The sequence below is a fragment of the Acanthopagrus latus genome, chromosome 4, assembly GCF_904848185.1.
Source record: "Acanthopagrus latus isolate v.2019 chromosome 4, fAcaLat1.1, whole genome shotgun sequence".
NCBI classification, from domain to species: domain Eukaryota; kingdom Metazoa; phylum Chordata; class Actinopteri; order Spariformes; family Sparidae; genus Acanthopagrus; species Acanthopagrus latus.
The window spans coordinates 15,437,170-15,456,513 of record NC_051042.1 but is presented as its reverse complement, the minus strand read 5'-3'; the positions used below and the strand labels follow the sequence as shown (position 1 = coordinate 15,456,513).

General features: G+C 40.8%; 1 protein-coding gene across 10 annotated transcripts in view; it reads right to left on the bottom strand.

Moving 5' to 3' along the window:
- The window catches only part of baz2ba (bromodomain adjacent to zinc finger domain, 2Ba), a 70,394-nt gene extending 57,572 nt beyond the window's left edge, over window positions 1-12,822 (bottom strand). For 5 of the 10 annotated variants that reach the window (XM_037094880.1, XM_037094876.1, XM_037094886.1 and 2 more), the window contains exon 1: window positions 12,551-12,822. The gene's annotated coding sequence lies outside the window, so the exon portion shown is untranslated. The remainder of the gene's footprint in view (window positions 1-12,550) is intronic. The other 5 variants (XM_037094877.1, XM_037094879.1, XM_037094881.1 and 2 more) reach the window with 1 other exon arrangement.
- Window positions 12,823-19,344: the final 6,522 nt, after the last annotated feature.

The following is a 19,344-nucleotide window of genomic DNA, read 5'->3' as shown; positions in this document are numbered from 1 at the left end:
AAAGTCTGTGGCAAATAATACAATGCACATCTGTCATTACAGCTCGATCTATCACTGACCAGAAATCACCTCGACTGAAGGTGTTGATAATAACCATACTCACTGAACTGAAATGGTTCATTATCTACCCTCTTACACAGACAGACACACAAATACACACACACACACAGACTACAGACACACAAATACTTTGATAACTCATCGCAGTGATAATGATAACAGAGAGCCAGGTAGGCTGAATTCATCTTCAGCTTTTTCATAAAGGCCTATTAGTGGATGATTAAAGGATCTCTGCTCATAGGGTTTCAGCACAGAAAATGATTTGCCAGCCACGAGGCAGGTGAATTACGCTGGATAAGAAAGCCAGTGCTGTCTGCCATCATTTGCCTGACTGAGAATCAGGCTGTTAGTCTATTAACCTCATTTTACTGTAAGATCTTCCTAGTTTTACATCAATGGCAGATGGATAAAATATATCAAAAATATCCCTTTTTTTCTGAAGACGCCTTCTTCAACTGCAGTGTCCTCATAAATCATGTCAGTACACGTTCCCACATGACATCACTGCAACTAACAGTTATTTTCATTTTCAATTAATCTGAAGATTACTTTTTCATTTAATCAGTTATTCATTAGGTGTATAAAATGTAGTAGTAGTACAAAATGCCAATTTAAAATCTTTAAAAGCCCAATATATCATCAAATTGCTCTTTTTGCTCAACTGACAATCAGAACCTTAAAACATTTAGTTTACTATCAAAAAAGAAAAAAAAATGTCAGGAAAGCATCTTAACTGAGAAGCTAGAAAAGGGGGACTTTTTTTTTTTTGAGAAATGACTAAAATGTTTCATCAATAGTTTGGACTGATTACAGGATGGTCAAATAATAGCACAGAAATAGCATGAAAATTGACATAATTACAAAGATTTTACTATTTTAATCACAGAAGGGAAATGATTTGCCTCAGCACAACATTAATGTGAGAGAGTAAAGAAGTTACACAAAGCTATTTGTTATATCTTATAACAGCAGAGTGATACAACAATTACTGCCAAAGGTTGTCAGTGAACTTGTAACAATCAAATGTCATTTTTATAATGATCATTATTACTTTTAAAAAAAAAAAAAAAGAAGAAGAAGAAACGGAAAAACAGGAACTGTCTGCAGTTATAATTACCTGCATTTAGACTCCAGGCATGCATGCACATGGACAGTGTAAAACCTCACTGTTATGATGTCTCTCTGAATTGTCTTGTTTGGCTTCCCTAATCTACCCGCCTTGCCTCAGCCACACATATGTTGACTTTACTTTAGGATTCATACAGCAGTGCTCAGACAAGACACAGAGAATGAAAGAAAGAAAGACAGAAAGAAAGAAAGACAGAAAGAAAGACAGAAAGAAAGAAAGAAAGAAAGAAAGAAAGAAAGAAAGAAAGAAAGAAAGAAAGAAAGAAAGAAAAGAAAGAACGAAAGAAAGAAAAGAAAAGAAACAAACAAAAAGTAAGGTCACATCATGTTTCATGTGCGCCCTCTTCACAAAAAACAATGTTGGTATTTGAGCATGGAAAACAAGTGTACTCTGAAAATACACATATTGAGATTGGCCTAAAATCCCTTGCTTTTTAATATTTGATGCCTTGTTAGAGGAGCAACACTGGTGAGGTGTTTGTCTCTGTTGTCTCTGTTGATCTCTGGCACACCGGGCCCTGTGGGAGTGAGCTAGTAAGACTTGGCCGCAGACATTTTCCTGAAGCCCCCAGAACAAAACAGGCAAGTCTTGACAGTCTGTCCGCCACCGAGTCGTCACACAATCAGTTGCAGGAAACCAATCCCTAAATAGCAGTGATTCATCTCTTCATCACACACAATGCCAGTACACAGTGCACAAAGAAGCTCTCTCTTCCCCTCTCTCTCTCTCCCCCTCTCCCTCTGTCTTACCCTATCTGTCTCAACCCCTTCCCCCCCCAGTGTGGTCTCTCATGCTGCTTAAAAATAAGTGCTTCTCCTAGCTTTCTTTGCCCTGTGATTTACTGGCAGTGTTTAACTGCAGGGCAGCATCTTTTATTGTTACATGATCTGGGGCTGAAAGCTGACAAAATGGAATCTCTGTGCGTGTACCTTTGTATGTGTGTAAGTGTACGTTCAGGGCAAAGTAGGGAGCCGTTGGAGGAATAAAGAACTTGTGTGTGAGAAACGTTTGTCTAAGTGCAATTCAAATCCTCCCAGCCTCCCGGTGCTGTGTACATGTGCGTGTGCGAGTATATGTGTGTGTTTGTCATTCCACTAAATGGTTTCTTCCTTGACTTGATGGAGCAAGTGCCATCTCAAGGGAACGGGTTACACCGCACACACACAAAGTAAAGCGCTTTGAGACTGGCGAGAAGCTCAGAACATTAGCGCGATCCATTTGTACGAGGTATATGAAATACCAGGCTGGATTGTGCACATCTTTTTTTTTTTTTTTTTTTGTCCGTGTACGTATGCGTGTTTTGTGTTGCCATGATAACTCTTCTCTTTATGGCACAGAGCCCATTGCTGCATTAACCAATTCACTTCCTTTTCTCGCTTCTCTTTGCAAGAATCTCATTCACAAATGCAGTCAAGCTGGCCTTGCTGGTGACTGTCCACAGTTGGAACAATGATATCAGTACAGTATGTGACCGGATCATCACCAGTGGATAATCAGGCTAGCACAGGCCCACACAACAGGTTTGGTGTATCGTTACAGCCTTGATGATCCATCAAGATGACGTGTGAAGGTCAGTGTAGCCATGACCAACACAGCTGTCACATATCCTCCCAGCACCCTTTTGGCTAACTGGCCTTCCAAAACACTCAGCACAAAACACGACCAACTGGGGAGCGCAGGGGCCAAGGCCAACAGAACATGCCTATAGCCCAGGCTGGGCTCATAACATGACGTGATTACCCTCCATACAACTAGATGTAGTGAAGGGACAAATCAGAGCTGTTGAGCGGTTTAATGACATTGCAAATCTGACAAGGAAACTGTTGGTATTCCTCACAATAAAAAAACATCATGGTGTAGGACAAAACACATAAGGCGCTAGGGGGAATCGACATACTGTCTCACCACTGGTGCCAACTATGATATTTTTACTAAAACATGAATGACTTGTGAGGTAAACTTATCTGAAGTTCATTTACATTGATTGAATTTATACAGATTTTGGTTTGGCGTAGTTGGATGCTCTATTCAAACATTCTAAAAACATGTTAAATGTTTTGTTTCCTGTTAGTTTGGTTGTTTTTTTTCCAGTTTAGGGCTATTTCATGTAAAATGACTTCTACTCACTTAACCGGACTTGCTACTCATTGGGATCAAACACAGCCTCTGAGACGGACAGAAGAACGGAGAGAAAACAATACAGATGGGAACAGAAGAAGCGTGAAGCTGCAGAGGAGAGACAGAGAAGAACCAGAGGTGATTGTGGACAGTTTTATTTCATTCATGTCAATTTGAAGAAGTGTGTTCTGAGGCAATTAGGCTTGTCCTAGTTCAGTAAAAGAGGAAAACTTGAATTCCGAAGTAGTAAGAATTTATTTTTCTGTTTAGTAAGAAATATCTATTTTCCTGACAAATTGTGAGTTTATTTTGTTAACTAATTGGAATGTCTGGGGAACTTGCTGCTTTTACATCTCTTAGCTGAAACTGTTGAACTGTCACCTCTTGATGAAGTGGTATTACACAACAGGACAGATCATGGCTAGCTGCTTAGCATTCTAGCGTCAGTGGTAGGTGTGTCTGCAACACGGTACATAGACGTCTTTGAAATAACCTGAACACAATTGTTTCCACAAACTCTCTTGATATCATAAATTCATTTTTTAAATGTTTTATTCTGTCCGTATGCTCTGTTAAATGATCTTTTTCCTGTTTGTGACTATTTTACATTGGAATAACGGCACACAAACGTAGACAAGTTGCAGTCAGTGTGTGTGTGTGTGTGTGTGTGTGTGTGTGTGTGTGTGTGTGTGTGTGTGTGTGTGTGTGTGTGTGTGTGTGTGTGTGTGTGTGTGTGTGTGTGTGTGTCTACTGCTTTTTTTCACTTTTCAAATTGTGGTAAATTGACACCGCAGTGCAGTGAATAAATACTGGACGGTTGTCGTCCAGTAATCGGAAGGTCGCTGGTTAGAATACCCAGCTTAAGACACGTGTTGTAAAGCACTTTGAGTGGTCAGTAGACTGGAAAAACACTATATAACTGCAAGTCCATTTAGCATTTACCATGCATAATTTCTTCTTTTCGACTTGTTAGGGGTATTTTTTTTCTTAAGCTACAAAGACATTGTGACATTGTCGCTATATTGTGAGCCCACTGTTAATCACGTCCAACGTATCTTGATAGTTTCATATCATGAGATACTGTGCGATTCTCCACTCTTATGTCTATCAGTATTGGCTTTCAAAATTTAATTAAACACCCAGTATAGCAACAGTTTTAAATGACTACCGGCTCTGTTGTATAAGAGGAAAAAGCTACAGCAGTGCTGTGTGGAGAGCAGATGTGAATCCACTTTGATTTCAATGCCTGTGTGTGTGCAAAGCTTCTATTAAATGGATCTGCTGTCTCCTTGATCAAGGGAGTCAATAAAGGGCCAGTCCTGTCAAACCCTCAGGGGTAAGTGTGTATGCACATATGTGTCCGTATGTGTGTCCATGTCCGTGTGCGTGTGTGTGTGTGTGTGTGTGTGTGTGTTATGGACAGAATTTGAAGTACTCTGACAGGTGAGTGATTGAGTGCTTTCATTTCCCTCCAGCGACAACAAGACACGCACACACAAACACATACACCGCACACACACACACACACACACACACACACACACACACACACACACACACACTCATACACACACAGTGGAGGATGGAGAGACCAACAGCTAGAGAGAGAGAGAGAGAGCTGTTGTTTCCTAAAGGATGCTGCTCCTGCCTGCATGCTTAAATTAGCTCTAAATGTTTGGATTACACACGGGAGCTCTCACAGAGGATTTAGCAGCCATAGCCTACAGTCCAGGGAGTGTGTGGATGTTTCCATCTACATCCAAGCACACACGCACGCACGCACACACACTCAAAAAGTGTCCTTCTAGAGATCCTACCATATGTCACTCAAATAATACTCACTATATTCTGTAAACACTACAGACGATACAAAATAATTAGTTGCATCCATCTAACTAAGAAAAAAGATGCCAGAACCTCAACCAACAACCCACACTATTTCATTCATTCGGTTTGTGCTAATGGGAGACTTTTATAGGAGTGCAGTCTCGGCTTCTGTTGGTGGGGGGAGGATAGGATATGCTCGCAGATGCAGAGACAGGGAGAGAAAGCAGGAGAAAAAGAGAAGGGGAACGAGGGAGGTCAGCGCCCCCAGTCTCAGATAAAGGCCCTCTCCCTCCCTTCTGCTTCGGCTTTCGAAGCCCCTGCCAGGATCGAGAGGCGTCTCACGTTACAGCTGTCTCTCAGTGTCATCGTTCAGAAAGAGAGAGCACAAGCAGGAGAGAGAGACAGACAGATAGAGGGAGAGAGAGACAGACAGAGAGAGAGGGGGAAAGCGGGACAATGCCACAGACAGAGCGGGACTGGGCTTTCATAGCTGGACAAGAGGAAAACAACAGCAGCAGGTTGAACTAGATGTAGAAACCTTGTGGCTTGGCTGCCTGCTGGTGTCTTTTAATAAGAGATGTTAACGCAACATACATTTTCACTACAATGCGGAAGCATTTTGAAATCACTTAAACGTGCTGTGACCTTTTCAAGACAAATTATTTCGAAATGTAGTGTGAACACAGCTAGTCAGATCATTTCCTCTGCACCACCTGGGACTAACTGAACACTCTGACGATTTCCTAAGAAGAAAAAGAGGAAATTCATTTTTTAAATACCTTGTTTTGTGTCCAGTGTAAACCGAGAAAGAGAAACACACCATTCTCAGGGAAAGAGATGGTAATGCCTGCAAGACTTTGTGCTATAGGGCTTCTGCGGATTAGATAAGTCGCCTCCTCAAAGACAAGCATCCATTTTTAACCTTAAAATGCTAAAAACAGCATGTCCCAAGTCCAGTAATGACTAATCCAATGACTGCTAGCATTTCAGCCTGCACTACTAACAAGGTAAGGCCGTGTAGGTCAGCAGTGAGTAAAGCTAAATGCAGAGTGAATGCGTATTTTGTTTCTATAACTTTTTTCTGGCGAGGAATAAAAGATGCGTCTGAATTCCAGATAAAAACTTCATGAGGGAAAAAGGGTGCTGTATATGCAGATTTTCACTCCAGACTGTAGTGCTTACACCGTGGACACACTGACATCTTATTGTACCAATGCAGTTTACATAAAACACGGTTCTGAACTAATACACATATAGCTATTGCGAGGCTCAAAACTGCTCTCCTGTTTGTTTTTCACTATCCTTGTCATTTCTCATGGCGTTCTGTAGGAGTTAAATATTTAAAATTCTGGCTTAGCTTGGAGCAGGCTTTGCCAGCACAGCTAAAATAAAAAGCCTTTGTGGCAGCAGTGACCAGATTTTAAATGCTGAAGAAGATCAATAAATGGGGGCTGTCGAGGCGCAATCTCATGCATTTGTGTGTGTGTGCATGCGTGTCTGTCCTGTCCCTATGCGTAATGCCTGTGCTCTGACAGCAACTGTGTGTGTGTGTGAGGATGCTTGTGTGTGTACATGTCTACGTGCATCTTAACCCACCAAGGCTCACAGCTCCCCTGCCTGCTACAAGCTATTCTATAGTATCATCAGGAACCCCACTGACCCAGGAGGCACACCAATAGAGAAACCAATATCATTCCCATTGCCACTTCCGAAAACCTTCTTCCCATTTCTTTTCCATTCCCAGTATCCTTTTCCCATCTGAGCGCAGCCAGCATGGGTGGATGCTAGAGAGAAGTGTAAATACAGCCCCCCGCTATAGATTGAGAATGTCAAGGTGTGGTAAACATCAAACTAAATAGCAGGTTTTTCAAGACCTCATCGCCATCTCCATTATCAAGTTCCTCCTGAGACAAAATGACGGGCAACTAGACGAGACAGGAAGGAGAGAAGAATGACAGAAAACATCTTGTTTGGTTTTCTTCAGAAAACAAAATCCACTAACATCATCATTAGGCGGTTCCAATTCAGCACAGTTCAGCTAATGTTAAGAGACTCTGAATGGCTGTGTTTCATGAAGCCAAAAAACACGGATGTGATTTCTTTTAAAGCAAAGAAAAGTGTTCGTAATGCTGCCATGTCTTTCTGTTTTTTGTTTTTTTTTTTGTCACTCTGATGTTTTAGAAAGACCACATTAAATGGGTGCTTTCAGCTCACATAAAGTGATAACCTTCTTCACCGCGTCCTTACCACATGAATGTGCGATGGATACAAATTATGAGGACTGGTTTTTGCATCAGCTCTATGGCTCCACAAAACAAGAAGTACATCTGTATTTTCACCCCCTCACTAATGTACAAGACAAAAACAGCCCTGAAGTGGAAAAATCATCAGGACCTTTTGAGACTTCATTAAAAGAAACTAGCCTGGACTTTCCAAACAAGGCATCTCTTTGGAGGGGGAAATCAACCTTTTCACCTTGCTGGTGGAAAAACAGGCATCCCAACGAGACAGAGCATGCACAAACAACCTTGACTTTCATCAAGGAAATTCTCACATTGAATGATAAATAGAGGCCCAGGGGACGAACAGCAAAGAAGAAGCTTATCGCCTTTCCCTCCCAAATTTGGCTGCTCTGTCTTCTGTCTCCTGAAAGTCAACACGGGGTGACCCACTTGCACTTTACACTGCTTATTGTTTGGTAATTAATCCACCATATGTAATCCACACAGAAATGTAGAGAAAACTAAAATGGGTGTTGAGTTGTTTAGTCCTAATTAACAGTTGAGATTGTTCATTTGTTTGTACAACAGCGGGCATATGTGCCCTATCTCATTAGCTTAGTTTTCACAATATAGATTCATTTCTCATTATCCAGACTCAGGCAGACATTTATGTTCAAAGACAGCCGGAATATTTGACACAGCTCATGTTAAAAGTGCCTGTCACTGAGCTTGCACTTTAGACAATTATTTGTGTACCCTGATGAGTATCAGGACATCCAGTGAACATGCAACGTTACCAAAATAGCAAGGTAACACAAGGTTAGGTAGATCATCTGAGAGCTAACCAACTTTCCAGCTGAGAGGACATTAACCTGCCAGGCCGTGTAAACACGTATCAATAAGCAAGCTGCCTGCATGGTCCTGCAACACACAGCACAATACAGCACATCAAGACAGACACACAGCAGCCTCAGTTTGATCTGGAACAATACAAAGCATAATCAATCTAATGCCGAGAAGCTTTTAGGGCTTTCACTAAAACATGGCTTTTTCCTCAAAGGACCATTAGTCCTTATAGGATTAATGTCTCCTTCAAAAACATGTTTAAAGTCCTGAGCTTCTTGGAACATTATTTCATTTGTCATTATTGTTTTCTGTGTGCATGCATAAACATTCAGATATAAATTGCTGAACGATGGGGAGGGAGGGAGGGAGGAGGAAATATGATCGGGTCTCTGTCTAACATTAGTTCTTCAATCTTTTGGTTAACACAGAGCAGATCTCCACTTCCTCTCAAACATTCACAGCTCTGTGTCAGTAGCTCTAACGCGCAGAGATTTGACAGGGCTCCCAGGTGGCCTTTATCAATATACTGTTTTTAGGTCTAATTAATTCAAAATACTGACATCAGTTCCTTGAAATATTTGGGCTGTGAGTTATCCAGAGACTGGCTCTTAAGCTATATATCTATATCTATATATCTATCTATCTATCTATCTATCTATCTATCTATCTATCTATCTATATATTTGTCTCTCATCAAAAGTTTAGTTTTCCGTTATCATTCCTAAAGCACACATTGTTTACATTATCATACATCTTCTAGAGAATATTAAAGAATACAGAATATTAACAGGGTAGAGCCATAACAATCAGTGATAGACTGGGTTACCGAAAATCCCACTGGGATCAATCATATTGATATATTTACTACAATTTCTGATAACTGACCATTTCTGTTGCCATTTTTACGTCTCTAAATTGAATAATCAATATCAGATTACATTTTAACTCCTCAAATCACTACATGGCTACTTCATCTCTAGATTTAAGATGTAGCTGTTTCAAGGTTAAAGGAGATGAGGACACTTTTTATATATTTTGTTTAGTCTTTACTTTTTATACCTACAGCTGATGGACCTTTAACTATTGCCTGTTAAACTGTTGCCACAAGTGAGCTGTCCTCACAACTCTTCATTACAAAAGTTTCCAGACACACAAGAAAAGTAGAATTGAAAGCCAAGCAGTTGTCACACTTAACGGAACGAGTGTGATCTGGCGACAATAAGTTTAAGTGCTCACTTAGTAACAGATGAATCATCCACATGCCAGCAGATCGGACATCATTCTGATATGAACTCATACTGTATCATATTTTTACTGACTTGATCGATATATCATGCACACCTAATAAATCCCACTTCACTTCATTTTCCACAAAACGCACACGATGTGTTTCCTTAAAAAAAAAAAAAAAATTAAAAAGATAGCCCCATATTCAATAGTAAGGGATTATGGAGAATACAGCCATGTGTGCACATGGGATTGTCTGCTCAAAAGCTGTCCAAGTTCTGTCAGATTCAGCACCCCCAGACACAGAGCTCGTGAACCTAATTTCACCTAATCAGCTTAGTCAATAGCAACCGTTTGCTGTGACTTTGGTAGACATGCAAATAGGGCTTAACTATGTCTATCCTTAATTCCTGAATGTTCAAGTCAAGCGGAAGTCCTCCTTTATCTCTTCAAAAACAACAGTTCCAATTTGCGAGAGAGGAAGAGAAGCAGAGAGAGGAAGACAGAGAGAGGGAGAATAAAACTCCAGCCGAGAGTTGATGTTTTTTCTCGGCCTGGCAAGGAGAGACATCTCTGATTTGAGTGTGCTTGAGGTAGCACAGTGTGCTTTCATTTCAAACCAACATGGCAAACAAACTCTGACAGATTTGTTCCCCTTTTTTCACTTTTGCTCTTGCTCTCTCTCTCAAATTATGGGAAAACACACTGCACAAATATATTAGTACTTCTTGTTGGTTTGTATGTTCAGCTGCAGCACTTGCACACACACGAGCACACACGCATGCACACACACACACACATTCAAACCAATCTGCGCAAAATGATGCTAACAGTAGACAGTTGTAATAGTGATAGAATAAGAGACACTGTTCCGTCTCAATTCACTGATACCGCTAATGGCTTCTTAGCAGCTCCATGAAATCAAGCAGCTGTCATGTCGATGCATCAGCAGTGAGAGGAGGGAGAGCCATCCCCATAAGGACAGAGGCACCGCGCCTTCATGTTTGGCTAAACATCTGCTCCTCTGCACTCCAGCTTTGCAGCAATAAACGGGCAAACAAAAGAGGTGGGAGGTGAAATGATCAGATTTTCCATTTCAAAGCATTTGTTCGGGTTGTCTCCCCCCAACCCCCCTGCTTTTAAACTGCTTACAGGACACGGCGAAGAAAAAGTGAGACCCAAGTTTTAACTCTGAGGGACAGAGCGAACGCATGTGCTGAAATAACACCTTTCGTAAAATGGATGACAGGAATAAGGTCACCGTTTCTTGCTGCGAGGAGTCTCCTTGTCTTAAATGTTGCAAACCAGTACAACAGCTCAGTCGGGGGTGATTCAAACTGTGTGTGTGCGTAATGATGACAACAGATGCATGTGTGTCAATCTGGCAAATCTACCAGCCATACATCAATTCACCTTTGTGTAAACAACATTACACTAATTCGCCAACAGACACCTTTTTAATCACACAATTATTTCAAACACCTGTGTAATTCAAAGGCGGTCTAATCACTGATATTTGGCAGTTGCATCCAGTTAAATTTCATTTTGACTCTTCATCTTCCCTTCATAGGATTCTTGGTAATTAATATCCTTCCTTCCTTCCTTACGTTCTTCCTTCTCTCCCTCCTTCATTTATTCATTCATGCCTGCATGGACTGAGTAAACTTACAAATCACATTGAACAACACACTGGGTTCAAAATAGCATTAATACTTTTATTTAGATGTGGCTGTACAAAAATACCGCCATGTCCACCTGCCTCTCCGGAAAAAAACAAACCAAAAAAAAAAAAAAACACAAGAGCCCAGCATCCTGACATATAACACTACGTCACCTTATAACTGCTTTTTAAAGCAAACGTCTCGGGCACGAACACAAACTGTCCTCTCGAGGAGATGAAAAAAAAAAACACACAAAAATTGGCTTCAGCCCATCTCTGACAATCTGTTAACCACGTTTATTTTCATCCTGAAACCACAGAGCAGTGCGCGATCCGCTGCCTCATTTAAGTCTTTTAAAACTTTGGTGAAAAAAAAAAAAACTTGCGAAAGAAAAAAAAAACAACGTGGATCCATTTCCTTTTAAAGTAGCCCGTGTGTTTGTGTGTGTGTTGAGAGAGAGAGAGAGAGAGAGAGAGAGAGAGAGACAAGAGGTTTGTGGCGGGGGGGGGGCACTTTGAGGGAGGGGGGCGAATTTTTAAAATAACCAAGATGGCGAGAGGCTTGTTGTTTTGGAAGGGGCAGAAAAAAATGGAGGATATTGTAATATACACAAAGGGATACATTTCAACAACTCGGCCAAGCGGCTGCTAGCTTGCCTTGCGTGCCTCTCGGTTTGAGGAAGCGACCGCGATAGCAGCTCCCCCCGGCAGGCAAGGCAGTGCTGGCCAGCAGTACGACTAGCGACACGAAAAGCTCAAACTCTGACCCGCTGTGGGGAAAAGAAATGAATATTACACGTCAAAGTTAATCCGAACCGAAGGGGATATTTATGTATTTGTCGCTAATTGTTTCATTTTCGCGTCGAGGGACTGTTAAGCTGGATGGATTCCTTTTCAACGGACGGACCAACGGCAGTCCGGTCGCCTCGTAGTTTACCCCCTTTTACGTGTTGACGGTTTTCAACATCCAGCACCGAAAATACGCACCCAAAACCGAGCACAGCACATCCACACGATTGCCAAAAGCACGACAGACAACACTATTAACCGATAAAAAAAAAAGTTAAATATCCCCACGATAAAAGACGAGTTATCAAATACAATAGCCGCGAGTGGAAAGAGAAAACGGAGAGAGGGACACAAAGACGATTCCCACTATCAGGTCACCACTCAGAACAGAAGAGGAAGAGAAAAAAAACACTTCGTTTTTCTACATTAACAAGACGAAACTTTACGGATTCGAGCAAATGTACCGCCGCGGAAGAAACTCGGTGAATGAATTAAAGCGTAACAGCCAAACAAGAAACTATCTATAAAGCAGTTTAGCCAAAGCTGAGGGGTAAAAAAAAAAGAAAGAGAGAGAGAGAAGCTAAGAAACTAGAAACGGAGCCAGCTCTACGCAGCTCACCGCTTGTTCTGTGATGTGAAGGCAAAACAGCGTCAGTGAAATAAAACACTTACCTTTTTTTAGTTTCGACACTTTACTTATTTCCAGCGTGGGTTTTTAGTTCAACTAACACTTCGGCGTGGTCTTCTTCTCGCCTCTTTTTTTCCTTGGTCGGTTTTGGTTATGAAAGAGGTCGGGGACGAATGATAAAGAAGGGAATTGGGCAGTAATTGAGTCTCGGTGTGTGAGTGTGTGTGTTAGTTACTAACAGCAGATTGAAGGAGACTCTTCTCAAGGTTTATTCAGCTCCACTTCAAGGAACCGACCTGACGTCAGCTCACTACTGCCACACAAAGAAAACTTATTATTTGTGCAGCGGCTGTAGTAAAGGAAGGATACAGTCGCTGACCGTTATTACTTTAAATGCGACATTGTCATTTAGCTCCGCGGCTCCTGCAGAGACGTAGCGGCAACTTTATTTACTGCTGTTTGTTTTGTGGCATCTTTGAAACCGCACGGACCTTATGGCGACGATCGGCCACCGGTGTAAACAAATAACACAATAATGCAGATCGGCTGCGTTGAAAAAATAATAACAATAACAACATTAATTTGTGATTGCTCATCGAAAAGTCGCAACTTTTATTCAACTTTGATCAGTTTGATTAATTATTATCGTGTGGATTTTTTTTCGTTCTTTTTGATTAAAAAGGCATTTTTTTACTAAAATACATCAGATTATACGTGAGTGCAGAGATTTTGCAGGTCGCAGGGGAAAGGAAAGTTGCACAGTCCTCTTCATATTTTAGACAGAAACACTTGATTTTTGTTTTCTTCATGGATTTATTTTTGAAAAGTGCTACATAAGACAAGTTGCGCTCATTATTATCACAGCTTGGAACTGAGAGAATTTGGCATTTTTACTTTTTAAATGACTTAAATGATTAAATCGAAACAGTGATTAATACATTTCCCGTCGATCGACCAATCGATTACTGTAAGTTGATGCTTGTCTGAGGTGATTAAATCACTTTTGAATGAATGTAACCTTATGATACACACATTAAAGGTACACTATGTAGCTTTGGGGAAGACATTTTAATAAGAGAAACAGCTTCATTGACTGATTAAATGAATAAACTCCTTTTGTTTTCATGACTGAAAGATCAAACTGATCATAGAGGACAACACAGTTCCATACTGTTTTACTTTGTTTATGTGTGGCGGACCCTGCCAAAAATAAGTACTTATGAGTTTGTATTATTACCTCATCTATCTATCTATCTATCTATCTATCTATCTATCTATCTATCTATCTATCTATCTATCTATCTATCTATCTATCTATCTATCTAAAATTCCTCTTGTCTCACTGTTAGTTGACCAAATGATCATCCCTCAGAAGATGATACACGATCAAACAAATACAAATGGGTTCCACACGGGCTCCAAATTAGAAGGCGTTTGCTGAAACAAAAACAGAAATGGGACAGCTCTTCCTCAGGATGGGATCAATACATTGCCTGGCAAAGACAGCCATCTGTGCCTAATTGTATGCTTTACCTCCTCTTCTGAACACACAATAAGCAACAGGCTGAACGCAGGCCCTCTGACCCAGACTGGGTTTCCAGACGGAGGAAGATTATTTCATTCAACTGGAAAACAACAAGGGGGGTGGAGGGGTGCAGGGGAGTTTTTTGTTTTTTTTTTTTTTTGCAGATGGAGTGGGCAACTGTTCTTATATGCCCCACCCATGACGAGGATGAGGATGGGTCACAGAGCCTGAGCCAACTGGTGTGTGTCTGCACGTCACATCAGCCCTGCTTGTATCCATTTTAACAGGTATTATAGCGGATTAACAAACTGTTCACTGTTAGTTTATAGACACCTCATAAATCAAGCGCAAACAATGAACTCATTGTTAGCAGCTTGATGGAGTGTTGCTTTACAGGCACATTCATATTAATGCTTCATAAACATTATAAATGACCATAAATGTATCCTTGATTTTCTTCTCCTTCTCTCTCTCTCACTCTTTCTCTCCCTGTCTCTCTCGCTCCGCGTCTCGCTGCTGTTATGTCACAACATCCAAAAGTGTCACCGGAACATTTTTTTTTATGCTATTGCAAGAATTGCAAAGATGTTGCTCAGAAGTCAGTCATTTTCACATGTAAAAATAAATGCAAAAAAAAAAAAGAAAGAAAGGAAAAAAAAGGTGGCGGTGTTAGTGGCAGGGTGGGGGTTTGATAAAACATTCATGATCACCCGCGTTTTGGAGGATGGACACAGAAACCCCTTATTCAGCTCGTGGCGTGCAGTCAAAGCCATTTTATGAGCTCACTCTCCATGTTCTTTGGCCATTGATTTTCTTCTCTGCCCCTTTCCATTACCTGTTGAGATGAGGGGGTTTTGCTCTTCTTCAAACACACACACACAACGCCCACACACACAAACACAAACACACACACACACGTACACAATCCCCTATATCAGTCTCTCTAGCCACTGGCACCCTGGTGTATTTCTCCATCTCCTCCGCCTCTTGGAGCAGGAATGACAGGCCATGAGGAATGACAGTGGCTCTGTTTGTCATACAGTAGCAGCAAGAAGCAAGGATTTTTAATTGCATTGGAGAATCTTCATTAAAGAGAGCACATGGGGGCGGGAAATGGGGGAGAGGGCTGCATGGGGAGGCGTCGGGGGGCACTCTGAGCATCGTCATTAGGAGAAGGCACTAGCAGCATAGAAGGGTGGGCCCTCTTTGCATGCACACTGAGAATGCCTGCCGTACCTCGGTCATTTGTAACATAATAAGTGCCAGCACAATGACTGCAATGCGAGAAAGCACACCACAGGGAAGGGAAGGGGGAAGGGAGACAGCATGTCTGTCTAAAAGAGGGACTTTTTTTTTTCTTGATTAGAAAGTATAATGAGCCACTAAAGAAACAGGAAAAAAAGAAGATCTCTCCTGAGACTGATGGAAAACAAATTAATCTGGTGATTTGGATTTAATTATTATTTTTCTATTAGTCCACCATGCAAAGACAGGGACAGCCGTCAGAAGCGAGGAGCTGTGCTTGCATTTATTGATTTTCGCCCAGACACATTCAGGGAATACAGATTCATCTGCTCTCCTCCCCAGCACAGTCCGCTGTGTGGGATTCCATTAACACAAGAAGCTTCCAGCAACTCCGAGATGTTTAATTTGAACACCATAAATGGAGCTTAAAATAGTGTTCGCACACAAGAAAAGTGGCCTAAGGATGCCTTTTTTATGCAATTGAATTAGTCCTCACTTATTGTTGTGTCCTACATAATAACTATTAAATAAACACTCACAATAAATTGAATTAAGACAATGTTCTGCTGTTTAGAACGAGAAGAGCTCTATTGTTCGTCTCTGCCGCTGACGTCTTACACCGCCATAAATGTTGAGTTTAATTTAATCTTTTGTTTTGGATTACTGTAAAAAACCCGCAACTGGACTCTAATTATTCTTCCCATGCATGTAGTATCTTCTCTTTGTTGCATCCCTTCAATACATCAGTAGTCTTGAACACAATGTCTTGTGAGATGTAATGATTTGCAAAGTCAATGATTCGAATTGCCTGTGTGATTAAAGCACAAGGGACCAATTTGCGGCTGCTATATGTAGAATATCGGTGTGCCTCAAGTAGCCCTCATATTCTCTCGCTGACATGAAATTCAGCAATTATGCCGGATGAACGCGGTTATTGATTGCTATCCGGCCATCTCTTTCTGAAAAAAGGTTTGCAATAAATGTAATGGCCTCAAGTGCGCGGACCCAATCGCAAATATTCCGAAAGCCGAAACTACGTCTAATGGCATATGAGAATCCATCTGACAGTGACATATGCATTAATCCTTGACCTTTAACCCCGGAGACATCTACAGGAAGCAGGTTCAGGGATGTTACGTTGAGTGTTTCCGTGACACAAATGTTTTAGAGCATCGTGATTAACTGCCAGCTTGTAAAAAAAAAAAAAAAAAACATTTTTCGGTACAAATTTAACTATATAACAAGTGATTTGGAAGATCCACCGAATAATGTTTTCCAATGCGAGGTTGACTAATAAACCCCTGCACGGTCTAAATGAGTGCACTCGGAGGCTGTTTACTGTGGTGAATGTAGCTGAGCAGAACACTCTGTTGCATGATGTAATACACAGAAGGGAGAAATCATTATAATAGCAGAGTAGTAGAGTGACTCATTCGTTGATGAGGTACATTCACACTGTCATTCAATGAGCAGATGCAGTCTGTGTGCACATGTTGTAAGTGTGTGACCGATAGAGAGGGAGAGACAGAGAGAGAGAGAGAGACAGACAGAGAGAGAGTGAGTGAGAGAGAGAGCATTAGCATGTTCCTTTTCTGGGAATGAGGAGTCATTTGTGCCAGGAAAGTGGAGAAACAAGTCCCGGCCCCACAGTGATGCATCCCTCCGTGAAGAATTAGATCACAAGCAAATGTCACCCCAACCTGAGCGAAGCCAAATGACCTTGAATCAAATAAAAACACATCTCTTACCCACGTCAGTGTGTACACACGCCGCACAAAATGTCAGCACATTTTCCATTTGCTAAATCTGTGCCTAAGTGCAGGGGTTTAAGCACAGGTAATCGACCTAGTATTTTCCTGCAAGTCCTGAATATCACCCTGGAGGAACCCTGCTGTTAAATACAGCTAACTACAGTTACTTACTTATAATTTAATCAATTTAAAATAGCGTGAAATTTTCCTTACTTATGAAGCCGACACTTAGAAAGGAAGAAGAAAAACACACCCAAACTGACATTACTTATATCCTGCGTGACTATACCATTTCTCTTATTCTGCATTTTGAGACACATGAGGCTGAGGGGATTTTTCACGGGAAATGACTTTCACAGTTGAATTTCAAGCTTCAGTGCCTTGCTTTATCATAGTTTGCATATAACTAGCTTTGATTTCTGTCCACTGTAGCCAGCACACATCTCTGACAATGAGGCATACTTTGATATATATGTACTTTTTCTATCATCATTACGGAGGTTTGTCTGTTTTCTTCTCTCCTCTCTGACCCACATAAAAAAAGCATGATATCAGACCACAGTAAAGTGCAGGTATAACACCAGCCAGTTTGTTTTATTTTTCTTTCAGTTTACACGGTCTATTATACATAAACACACTCATATTACTTGAATAACGCATGGTCATTACCCCGTAAAATAAGAAACATTATTGTAATTCCACGGAGACCAGACCTACTTCTCTTAAGTCACCACTAGTGATTTGTAATGCAAAGGTAAGCTACCTTTTATGGGATTCCACTCAAATGCTAATCCACAGGAGGCTCTCAACTCATATTGACAGACATCACTGTTGGCAAAATCAGTCATTAGAGACTTAACAGTGTTCAGTCTCTGCAAGCGGAAAGCGCTCTTCTTCTTTTGAAGCGATGACTTTGACAAGTTTGATTTGGCAGAGAGTTCCCTGAAAATTTGGATCAAAGCGGTGAAAAGGAATACTGCTATTTACACCGCAGTGTGCTGAAAGTGGAATTCGTAACTAATCTCAAATTAGATGTGCCTTGTGTCATACACAACCAGCATTTAGTGTGAACACCAACCTTTTTTAGGGACACAACAAACACATATGAGCGCGAATTTGGCACCTTTATTGAAGGGACACCGGGCCTCATTATGCAACAACTCTAAGCAACTAAGTGAATCATCTAATATGAAAAAAGAACAGTTTGCTGGAGTCATGTTGAAATTGCTAACTTTAAAAAATTGAGAAATGCATCAGTTCCCGTTCTACTGAAGAAACCAACGAGTATTTATGAAGCAAAGAACCTCTCTCATTTTGGGAACATCTTATTTTGAAACTTAATTAGATAAGATTAAAAAAAAAGAACTCAAGAGAAAAGTGTTTGTGTGTGAGAATTAGTTATTTGACAGCATAAAAAGGATAATTAAATTGTGCGTCTGAAAGGTTGAGTGAGAACAACACGAGCTTGTTTCATTTGATTTGAATGTCAGTGTTCAACTATAATCTGACGACATGTCAAGATACTGTTCCGCTCTTATATAAGAAAAAATATCATTGTTGCCACATACATAAATAATGGTAAGAGCTGCCTGAAATACGAGTGGTTTCAACGCCCACACGTGACCACATGTGAAGCATAGCTTACTTAACATAAAGTACCTGTGTGCATCTCAATGCAGACGCCATAAATTAAAAAAAAAAAACCTTTGAGAGCATATATGTATTTCAATCAGGCTCTGGTTTGTCCACCATGTTGATTCTCACAGATGTTTTTTTTTCCCCCACCAACAAAACAAGAAACATAAAAACAAATCCAAGGTAAATTTGATGCTAAGATATCAAAATGCTACTTATGGTCTAATTATAGACCTTAAAGTCTCATTTGAATGTGGAGGAGAAAAAAAAATGTCCGCGCATACCACATGAGCTATTTTCAGAGTCGAGGCCATCAAAAATCCATCTATTGAACAAGCTTTCATATTCATTCTCGAGGTGTGTTTGAACTGCGCATAAACCCCTAAGAGCTATTATAAAATGTATGAAAAAAAGCCCCCCGCTGCAGATATAACGTCGCATAATGCAGGCTGGCCTACTCTTTTTAATCAGCGAATGCATGAAATGAGAGCAAATGTTTGGGACAGTTAGTTGCTGAACACTGGGACACATATTTTTATGAAAGTTTGCTGCATTGAGAAAAAGGTGTGAGTTTTGCACCATAATGGATTGTTTGTTATGAAAAACTATGAAAAAAGCTGTCCCACACGGCAGTCTTAGAAAGTCCGAAAAAGCTAATTGAGAAACATTAACTTATTTCCAG